Raw genomic sequence first — 10,118 nt, forward strand, 5'->3', positions numbered from 1 at the left:
AATGGCAGTGCCTGGACCAGAGAGTGGAGATCCTGCGCTTTTCCTCAGTCAATGCGGCTTTCTGTCTCTTGTATTCCTTGGCCCCGAGGTCGATCAGAGCTCGTTTAAGTTCCGAGTTTGCTGATCAATCGAGAAAGTTAATCTCCAAATGTATTAGTGAGAGTGGTAGTGTATCCAAGGGAAAACTACTGGTGACACAGGAGAAAAAATTTCCTGGGAGTAGTGACAGATGGAAATTCAGCAAAAGAAAAACATTTAATTTGCAGGTGAGGCAAGTTAAATGTGTGATCACCGGTGTGCCGTGACTCGGATTCGAACCGAGGTTACTGCGGCCACAACGCAGAGTACTAACCACTATACGATCACGGCTACACACTTCAGCTGTGTGATTTCTGCTGTGAAACCCTCTGGCACCGTTGTGACTCAGTCAATGACTGTCAGTGCCTGGCGGCGTTTCTGCAGAGTCGTATGCATAAAGTACTGGAAATACCCAACAGACCAGCCGCTACTGTGACAGGAGAAACAGTGTCTACACTTCATGTACATGATCCGCACGCAGAGCTTAAGAAGTGTGAAAAGAAGTGTGTGAAGATGACCGAGATGTTTTTGATAGGGGGAAAAAAACGGAGTGGCCATGGGAAAATAAAACAAGCATCTGAACGAATTCAGTAGGACGGTGCAGCCAATGGAAAGGACGAGTTTTTTTTTCTGTATCAAGTCTGTGACCATGAAAATCGTCTGTCAACAAAATGGTTAATGAATCATTGGGAGTAGTTAATGGGGAAGAACTGGGGCTAAAGAACGGAGGCAAGAGAATGTTGGATGTGTGTTGTACAAAAGCTGATACCAAATAAGTGTAACCGTAACAAGTGAATGCTGCAACTTTGGATTCGCTTGAGCAAACGTACCCAAGCTCGGTAGCTCCTACGAGACTCACTTTATTGTTTATACAGAGAAGAAAATAGAGAGATGTTAGAAATGCTTTATATTGTACACTACCTACACCACTAATAGGTAGGGCGAACTTAAGCAAACCCTAGTAGTCTACACCGCTGAGTATACTTAGTAACGTCTGCGTGGTCCCTGAAGCAAGCGATCGACCGTGCACTGGCTAGGATGGAGGTCTTCGACTCCAGTTCAGATGCTCGGCCCGAAGGTAGGACCCAGGCGAGTGGTCTGCGCAAGAAAGCACTTTCCCACCTTTATAGTTCTATCGCCACCTCCCAGCCCAGCTGGAAGGGGAAAAGCATCCAATCCGACACTTACACGATCCCAATGTCACAGTGGTAGCGGACCCAAATGCAAGACACAGACACTGAAGTACAAAGAACAGGACTTGGCTAGAGTAGGGAAGTGACAAGATACAGACAAGGAGCAGGGACAAGAACGCAGATTTGGGCTTGGATCCCGAGCCAGAGACTGGACAAGTACCCAGAACCTGGGTCTTGCTTCGGGTTCGGGCCCCAGAACCAGGCATGGACATGACATGACTACAGGACTGGAGTCTGTGGTCTTGAGGCTTGAGGCTTGGAGAAAGACTTGGGGTCTTGAGGCTTGAGGCTTGGAGACAGGCTTGGGGTCTTGAGGGTTGAGGCTTGGAGACAGGCTTGGGGTCTTGAGGCTTGGAATGCGGAGGCTGGAGCTCGGAGACAGACTGGGAACTGTACATTAACATGGAGCCGGGACGTATACTTCGAAAAGCCGGGACTTATCTTCAACACGACACCTACATGAGGCAGTACAGTACATAGACATAAAGCCGGGACTTAGAAAAGCCGGGACTCAACTTCATTTCCACACTAAGGTGGGTCAGAACAATCCATCGGGTAACGCCAGAACGGCAGGAGTTACCCCACGGAGGCAAAGAAAAAGACGAGACAAGACAGGTCCCCCGCAGGACAACGGCAGAGCGGCCTGACTTACCCCACGGAGGTGAGGACAAGACAGGACAGATCCCCCTCAGAGCAACAGCAGAACGGTCTGACTTACCCTATGGAGGCAAGGACAAAACAAGGCAGATCCCCCCGCAGGGCAACGGTAGAACGGTCTGAGTTAACCCACGGAGGCCAGGACAAGACAGATCCCCCTGCAGGGCAACAGCAGAACGGCCTGACTTACACCACAGAAGCAAGGACAAGACAAGACAGATCCCCCTGAGGCAACGGCAGAACGGCCTGTCTTATCCCACGAAGGCGAGGACAAGAAGAGACAAACACCGAAGAACGACAGACAGTTCCATCTCTGCATTGGCGATTGAACCCGACAGTGATGCAGGCGAGGTATCAAGGCAGAGAGTCAGGCGAGGTATCCACGCAGTGAGTCAGGCGAGGTATCCAGGCAGAGAGTCAGGAGAGGGGGGAGAAGACAGGGAGGGGAACAAGACAGTCCAGCAGCGAATTTCTGGTTTGCAGAGGTATTTATATCTCAGCCCAAAAACGAGAATCATGTGCCCACAACAGAAACTGGAGAAAACCAGAGCCTGGAATTAGGAACTAAGGACCGGACTGTGAACCGGAATACAGACTTCACTGACCGGACCATGACACCCAACGTGGTCCAACTCCAAGTCTGGTCATGTAATAAACCAACCTACATCCTTCACACCTGCCCATACCATAACTGGGTGGCCTTCAACAGTCAGCTCTGCCTCCCCAGGGAAAATGCATGCTATTTTGCTTACAATCAGACAATGTGAACAACATTTTTAGAGACAAGGTAATTGATTGCATTTACGTAAATCAGTATTTTTAGCTTGCTTTCATGTATTATCATCCGGTATACCAGGGGCATGCATTGTTCTCCCCTTATTTAGTATCAAGGGTCAATCTGGCCAACAACGTAAATTCCTACTTGATAACCATTTCTTTAGCGTGTGTATGTGCATACCCACTCAATCTACCCATAAACTACACACTTACCTATGCAATGTGCTGAATATAATCAAGGTGAAATGTTCCTGTTGCAGTGGAAGGCAATGCCCACTGGGGCATAATGAGGATCTAATTAGGAAACAGGTGGAATCCCATGGCTCGTATGGAGAGCTGGGATCAAGGAAAAGCCTGACGATTTGAACAATCGCTCCTGAGCGTAAACAAGTCGTTAATACATAAGTTTGGCAGGCAATGTAACTAACACTCCTAGGAGGTTCTATTCATAAGTTAAACGGGAAAAGATTATCAGTGAAATAATATTTCCCATTAAAGACTAACGTTGACCTTAAATATGAATCCATAGAAGAAAAACGAGGATTCACTGATTAGTTTCGTCTGTGCTCAATTGTAAGAAAGTCACCGAAAAGAAAAAGAATCAAGGAAGTAGTGATGTGGTAGAGTGAGGGGTGATGTCAAGAAGTGTATAAATTAAAAAGGGACACAGGCAGTAGGAAGGTTGGTAGTGTTGTAGATAGTGTAGAGAATTCTCAAAGATTGCAGAGAGACATTGATAGGATGCAGAAGTGGGCTGAGAAGTGACAGATGGAGTTCAACTCGGAGAAGTGTGAGGTGGTACACTTTGGAAGGGCAAACTCCAAGGCAGAGTACAAAGAAAATGGCAGGATACTTGGTAGTGTGGAGGAGCAGAGGGATCTGGGGGTACACGTCCACAGATCCCTGAACGTTGCCTCACAGGTGGATAGGGTAGCTAAGAAAGCTTATGGGGTGTAAGCTTTCGTAAGTCGAACGATAGAGTTTAACAGTCGCGATGTACTGATGCAGCTCTATAAAACTCCAGTTAGGCCGCACTTGGAGTGCGGTGTTCAGTTCTGGTCGCCTCACTATAGGAAGGATGTGGTAGCATTGGAAAGGGTACAGAGGAGATTTACCAGGATGCTGCCAGGTTTAGAGAGTATGTATAATGATTAGAGATTAAGGGAGCTAGGGCTTTACTCTTTGGGAAGATGGGGGATAAGAGGAGACATGATAGAGGTGTACAAGATAATAAGAGGAATAGATAGAGTGGACAGCCAGCGCCTCTTCCCCAGTGCTCCACTGCTCAATACAAGAGGACATGGCTTTAAGGTAAGGGGTGAGAAGTGCAAGGGGGATATTAGAGGAAGGTTTTTTACTCCGAGAGTGGTTGGTGCGTGGAATGCACTGCCTGAGTCAGTGGTAGAGGCAGATACACTGGTGAAGTTTAAGAGACTACTAGACAGGTATATGGAGGAATTTGAGTTGGGGCCTTATATGGGAGGCAGGGTTTGAGGATCGGCACAACATTGTGGGCCGAAGAACCTGTACTGTGCTGTGCTATTCTATGTTCTATGTTCTATGTTCTATCCAGAGAAAGCTAAATGGACTGCTCTCTTCTAACGCTAGGACTAAAAGGTGGATAAGTACGTGAGGGTCAAATTTTAAACACAGGGTTGTAAAGCTGTGGATCAATTTCTAAAGGCAGTGGCTGAGGCAGGTACATTATTTAAATCGAAGTTGCATTGAACATGTGAGGTGAATGGTGGAGTGTTTAGGAGAGCGGTCTGTGGCGTAAAGTGTTAACATATTTATTAATCGTTAATTGTCCCGTTCGAAGAATGGAGAAGAGGTTTTGTGATTCTTCTTTTGTTTGACTTTGTTCTTTGCAAATATGTAAAGTACTGTCAAGGTGAAATTAACAGTTTATTTAAAGTCTTGCTGTTACTTGCAAAGGTTTTGAAGGAACAAAAGTACAAGCATGGGTGTTTGGTTGCCTTTTCTGTTTTTGCTTCCGTAAGGGCTTCTCTGTAATGTTAACTGCTGAGGTAATGGTTTCTCTGTAGCAGCAATATTTGGGTTATAAGTGGAGATATCGGGTGGATATCTAACGGGAGAAATGTTATTCTTTCTTGTGTGTCTGGAAGCTGTCGGTTTCGCAGGCTTTTGTCAGAAGGCGCGAGGGGAATGAAGATAGGAGACGCAACTTGAGGGAGTCGGTGGGCCGCCCGACCGGGTGGACTCCAGGTAGGAGTCCAGGGCTCGGCGACGTCCGAAAGAGATCGAATGGTCGAAGGAAGCTCTTGCTGAGTGAGCTCCAACGATTTGTGCACCGACTGTTTAATAAGATCGGCGCTTTTTTCCTTTATACTTTGTTTCCCAAGTAAACACACAGTCAAAGTAAGAGTTATAAATCTTAATCGTTCAACCGCATATTGTGTAGTGTTCATTAAAGGTTCAAAGATTCAAAGATTCAAAAAACCTTATTGTCATTCTAACCGTACATCAGCTCTGCAGGGCAGAATGAGACAGCGTTTCTCAGGAGCAGTGTAATCAGAACATAACAAACGCAACACTAAATAATAAACATAACAATAAATAGTAAAAGACAACAGCCACATGTTAGTTAAAATCAAGTTATAAGTGTCCAGTGCAGGCTAAAAGGGTCCAAAGCAGAGTCAGGTAGAGCAGCTATTTAGCAGTCTGACTGCCTGTGGGAGGAAGCTGTTTAGTAGCCTTGTGGTTTTAGTTTTGATGCTCCTGTGACGTTTGCCTGATGGCAGAAGAACAAACAGTTCATGGAGAGGGTGTGAGGGGTCTTTAATGATGTACCGTGTCTTCTGGAGGCATCCACTCTGAAAGAGGTCTTGGACAGAAGGTAGGGAGACCCCAATAACCTTCTTTGCTCCCCTAACCACCCTCTGCAAGGCTGTTTTGTCGACAGCACTGCAGCTGGAGTACCAGGTTGTGATGCAAAAGGTCAGCACACTCTCAACCACGCCTCTGTAGAATGTAGTTAAGATGTTAGTGGGGAGTGATGCTTGTTTAAGCTTCCTCAGAAAGTGCAATCTCTGCTGGGCCCGTTTCACAATCCCAGTGGTGTTCCTGGACCAGGTGAGATTGTCCTAGATCTGCACCCCAAGGAACTTGATGTTTTCCACTTTCTCCACTGTGGAGCCGCTGATGCTGAGGGGTGTGTGCTTAGGCTGAGACCGTCTGAAATCGACCATCATCTCCTAGGTTTTGGTGACATTAAGCATCAAGTTGTTATCCCTCCACCAGCTCTCTAGGTGTTTGCCCTCCTCCCTGTACATTGTTTCATCATATTTGCTGATGAGCCCCACCATTGTGGTATCATCTGCAAATCTAATGATCAGGTTCTCCTTGAATCTGGCTGCACAGTCTTGTGTTAGGAGTGTAAACAGCAATGGGCCTAGCACACAGCCTTGTGGGGCCCCAGTGCTCAGTGTGATGGAGTCAGGGATGTTCCTGCCAAAACTGACTGACTGTGGTCTCTCTGGCAAGAAATCCAGAGTCCAGCGTCACGTGGCAGTGCTAAGGCCAAGCAGCGACAATTTCTCCACTAGTCTCGACGGGATGGTGGTATTGAACGCTGAACTGAAATCAGTGATTATTTCTAGGAACTAATTTGAAACAGGGGACACATCGCGCAGCATCCACCCAAACGAGATTTATCAAGTTCGGCCGAGAAGGGGGTTTATCACCCCTAGATTAAACTGCTAGACGAAGCGAGCGTTACACTTCTTTATCTATTTTCAATTAAATCGGATTAACACGTGGAATCCGTGTTAACGTGGTGAAACTCTGATCCTCTTTGTTCCGGATATGAGATGTCTACATTTCCGAGAGAAATCGGAATTTGAGGAAAATGCATATTGGTGGATATATTTTAGAAGACCGGAAGATTTGGGAAGCAATCTTAAAAGTTGCTGTTTTTGCTAACAAGATTGATCTATGTCTAAATACCCAAAGTTTAACCTGGGGAGAGTCCGTGTGTGTTTTCCTGCATTGCAGAATGGCAACGTGGTGGATGCTGACGGCAACAGTGATGAACCGCAACTATGGTGGGTAGTCCTATAACACGTTCCTGGAGATGGCGATTGAGTTCGCATATAGGACCAACGTGTCATATTATCGGATTTGTATTGGTACTCCGAACCACGCGCAAAATTGATACAATTAATACCGGATCCTTACAATGACGATATTCGGGGGCACTTATCCAGCTTCTTGAATTTTGGCATTCTGTTGTGAGGGAAGCCTGAAGGGAGTACTCTGATAGTATGGTATAAAAAACTTCAGCATCAGTGACATCCCCCACATTCCTCTCACTCTACTCCCCACCCCACGTTGGAGGAGGTGTTTACGAGCTAGCATTTCCCCAGTTACGATATGTTTTACCCAAAGTTCTCGAATCTGAAAGTGATTCCCCAGCGCACAGGGAAGGGACGGGATTGTCAATGTAGGTGGCATGATAATCACACGTCCGTTCATTCGGAGGAACTAGCAACTTTGCGCAGAAGCGATATCCTGGGAATTCTATGTATACGCTGAATGGCGCCATGAATGTGGCACTCTCTGGACACTGAATTACACTGACTTTATATGCGAATTCCCATGGCTGCAGAGTCCGGGGTACGCAAAGCCGAAAATACACTACCTCCGTGCCCTGGATGAGCATGTTGTTCGGCGGAGTATGAGGGCTATCACAGAGTCAGAAAGGATTTGGATGACAGCCATGCTGTCTTGTGAACTGATAAGTATGACCTTTCTGATGGAAGCGCTGGCTAACGAGAAGCCCAAAAATCTCATATACACTAAGAATGTGCTAACCCGAGGATCGAGCTAATTGATAGTTATTCGAATTGTAACCTTGCAATATCGGTGGTCCTTAGATTACCTGCTTCCATAGAAAGGTCTCAGTTGTGCTGTTACCTGCATTCCTGACTAATCGGGAAGTATCACTCACCTGTCCGATCAATTCCGACAGTCAGTAGATAAGACAAAGTAGGTGGAAGCCGGTGCCGTTACTATTACACTCCGGAGGGAAACTGATAGCTCTTTGACCGCTAAGTGGTTCAAAGAGCAACCGGACTCGTTTTAAGGATGTGATCTACAAAGTACAACAGAAGATAGAAAATATATGACAAAAGGGCAAAATTACAGTAGTCATGGGGACTTTAACATGCAGGTAGATTAGGAAAATCTGGTAGACCCAGGAACTAAAAGAATCTAGAATGCCTACGAGATGGTTTTTTCGAGCTGCTCCTGGTTGATATCGCTAGGGTATCAACTATTCTTGTTTGGGTGTTGTGCAATGAAGCAGAACTGGTTAGAGACCTTAAGTTGAAAGAACCCTTAGAGGAAAGTGATCATTATTTAATCGAGTTCAGCCTGAAATTTGGGAAGGGGAAACAAACGTCAGATGTAACAGTATTATAGAGGAGTGAGGGAAATTACAGAGGCTGAAAGACAATAGAAAGGAAGGGAACACTGGCAGAAATGACGGCAGAGCAGTAATGGCTGGAATTTCAGGGAAGCATCTCAAAACACACTGGATACACAAAGTCCAAAGTGGAAGAAGTATTCTAAATGAAAGATGACACAACCGTAGCTACCGAAAGAAGTCAAAGTCAAAGAGAGGGCATATAAAAGAGGGAAAGTAGTGGTAAGTTATTAGATGGGGAAGCTTTTAAAAACCTAGAGTGGAAACATAGAAACATAGAAAATAGGTGCAGGACTAGGCCATTCGGCCTTTCGAGCCTGCACCGCCATTCAGTATGATCATGGCTGATCATCCAACTCAGAACCCTGTACCAGCCTTCCCTCCATACCCCCCGATTCCTTTAGCCACAAGGGCCATATCTAACTCCCTCTTAAATAGAGCCAATGAACTGGCCTTAACTGTTTCCTGTGGCAGAGAATTCCACAGGTTCACCACTCTCTGTGTGAAGAAGTTTTTCCTAATCTCGGTCCTAAAAGGCTTCCCCTTTATCCTCAAACTGTGACCCCTCGTTCTGGATTTCCCAATATCGGGAACAATCTTCCTGCATCTAGCCTGTCCAATCCCTTTAGGATTTTATACGTTTCAATAAGATCCCCCCCTCAATCTTCTAAATTCCAACGATTATGAGCCTTGTCGATCCATTCTTTCATCACATGAAAATCCTGCCATCCCAGGAATCAATCTGGTAAACCTTCTTTGTACTCCCTCTAAGGTAACTTAAACAGTCATGAATAAGGTAAAGATGGAATATGAAAGTATGCGAGCCAATAATATTGAACAGGATACCAGAAGTTTTTTTTTTTCAGAAACATAAAGTGTAATAGAGAGGCAAAAGCAGAAAGAAAGCTAGAGTGCCTAGGACATTTTTTTTTTGAAGCAGCTCATGGTTGATGTCGCTAGGGTATCAACAATTCTTGTTTGGGTGTTGTGCAATGAAGCAGAACTGGTTAGAGACCTTAAGATAAAAGAACCCTTAGAGGAAAGTGATCGTTATTTGATCGAGTTCAGCCTAAAAGTTGGGAAGGAGAAACAAAAGTGAGATGTAACAGTATTATAGTGGAGTGAGGGAAATTACAGAGGCATGACAGAGAATTGATTGGAAGAGAACACTGGCAGGGATGACGGCAGAGCAGTAATGGCTGGAATTTCAGGGAAGCATCTGAAAAGACACTGGATATGCGCAGCCCAAAGAAGAAGAAGTATTCTAAATGAAATTTGACACAACCATAGCTAACGAGAGAAGTCAAAGTCAAAGAGAGGGCATATAAAAGAGGAAAAAGAAGTAGGAAGGTATAAGATTGGGTAGCTTTTAAAATCCAAGAGTAGGCAACTTAAAAAGTCATTAATAAGGGAAAGATGGCGTATGAAAGTATGCGAGCCAATAATATTGAACAGGATACCAAAAGTTTCTTCAGAAGCATAGAGTGTAATAGAGAGGCAGAAGCAGAAATGGTGCTGGAAAGGTAGTAATGGGGAACAACGACATGGTGAACGAATTTCACAAGTATTTTCCGTCAGTCTTCACTGTGGGTGACGTTGGCAGTATTGTGGGCGCTCCAAGTGTCAGGATTCATGAAGTTCTGGGGAACTAAAATGTTTGAAGGTAGATAAGCCAACTGGACCAGATGGTGTATTCAGCAGAGTTGTAAAAGAGGTAACAGACGAGATCGCAGAAGCATTAATGACGATCTTTTAAATAATCATCAGATTCTGGAATGGTTCCAGAAGTCTAGGAAATTGCAAATATTATTTGCTCTTCAAAGAGAGAAAGAGGCAGAAGAAAGGAATCTTTTGGCCAGTTAGTCTGACCTCAATGGTTGGAAAGATGTTGGAGTCGATTATTAAAGATGAGGTCACAGAGTACTGTAGTTGGAGGCGGAGGCAGTTGATTAAATAAAAGGCCGCAA

The 10,118-nt window shown here is 45.2% G+C and overlaps 1 non-coding gene across 1 annotated transcript; it reads right to left on the reverse strand.

Moving 5' to 3' along the window:
* Nucleotides 1-297: 297 nt before the first annotated feature.
* Nucleotides 298-369, reverse strand: trnah-gug (transfer RNA histidin (anticodon GUG)). Its single transcript has one exon. It is a non-coding gene; the product is annotated as a tRNA-His (tRNA).
* Between the last annotated feature and the right edge of the window lie 9,749 nt (nt 370-10,118).

This window comes from Mobula hypostoma, chromosome 3 (genome assembly GCF_963921235.1).
Source record: "Mobula hypostoma chromosome 3, sMobHyp1.1, whole genome shotgun sequence".
NCBI classification, from domain to species: domain Eukaryota; kingdom Metazoa; phylum Chordata; class Chondrichthyes; order Myliobatiformes; family Myliobatidae; genus Mobula; species Mobula hypostoma.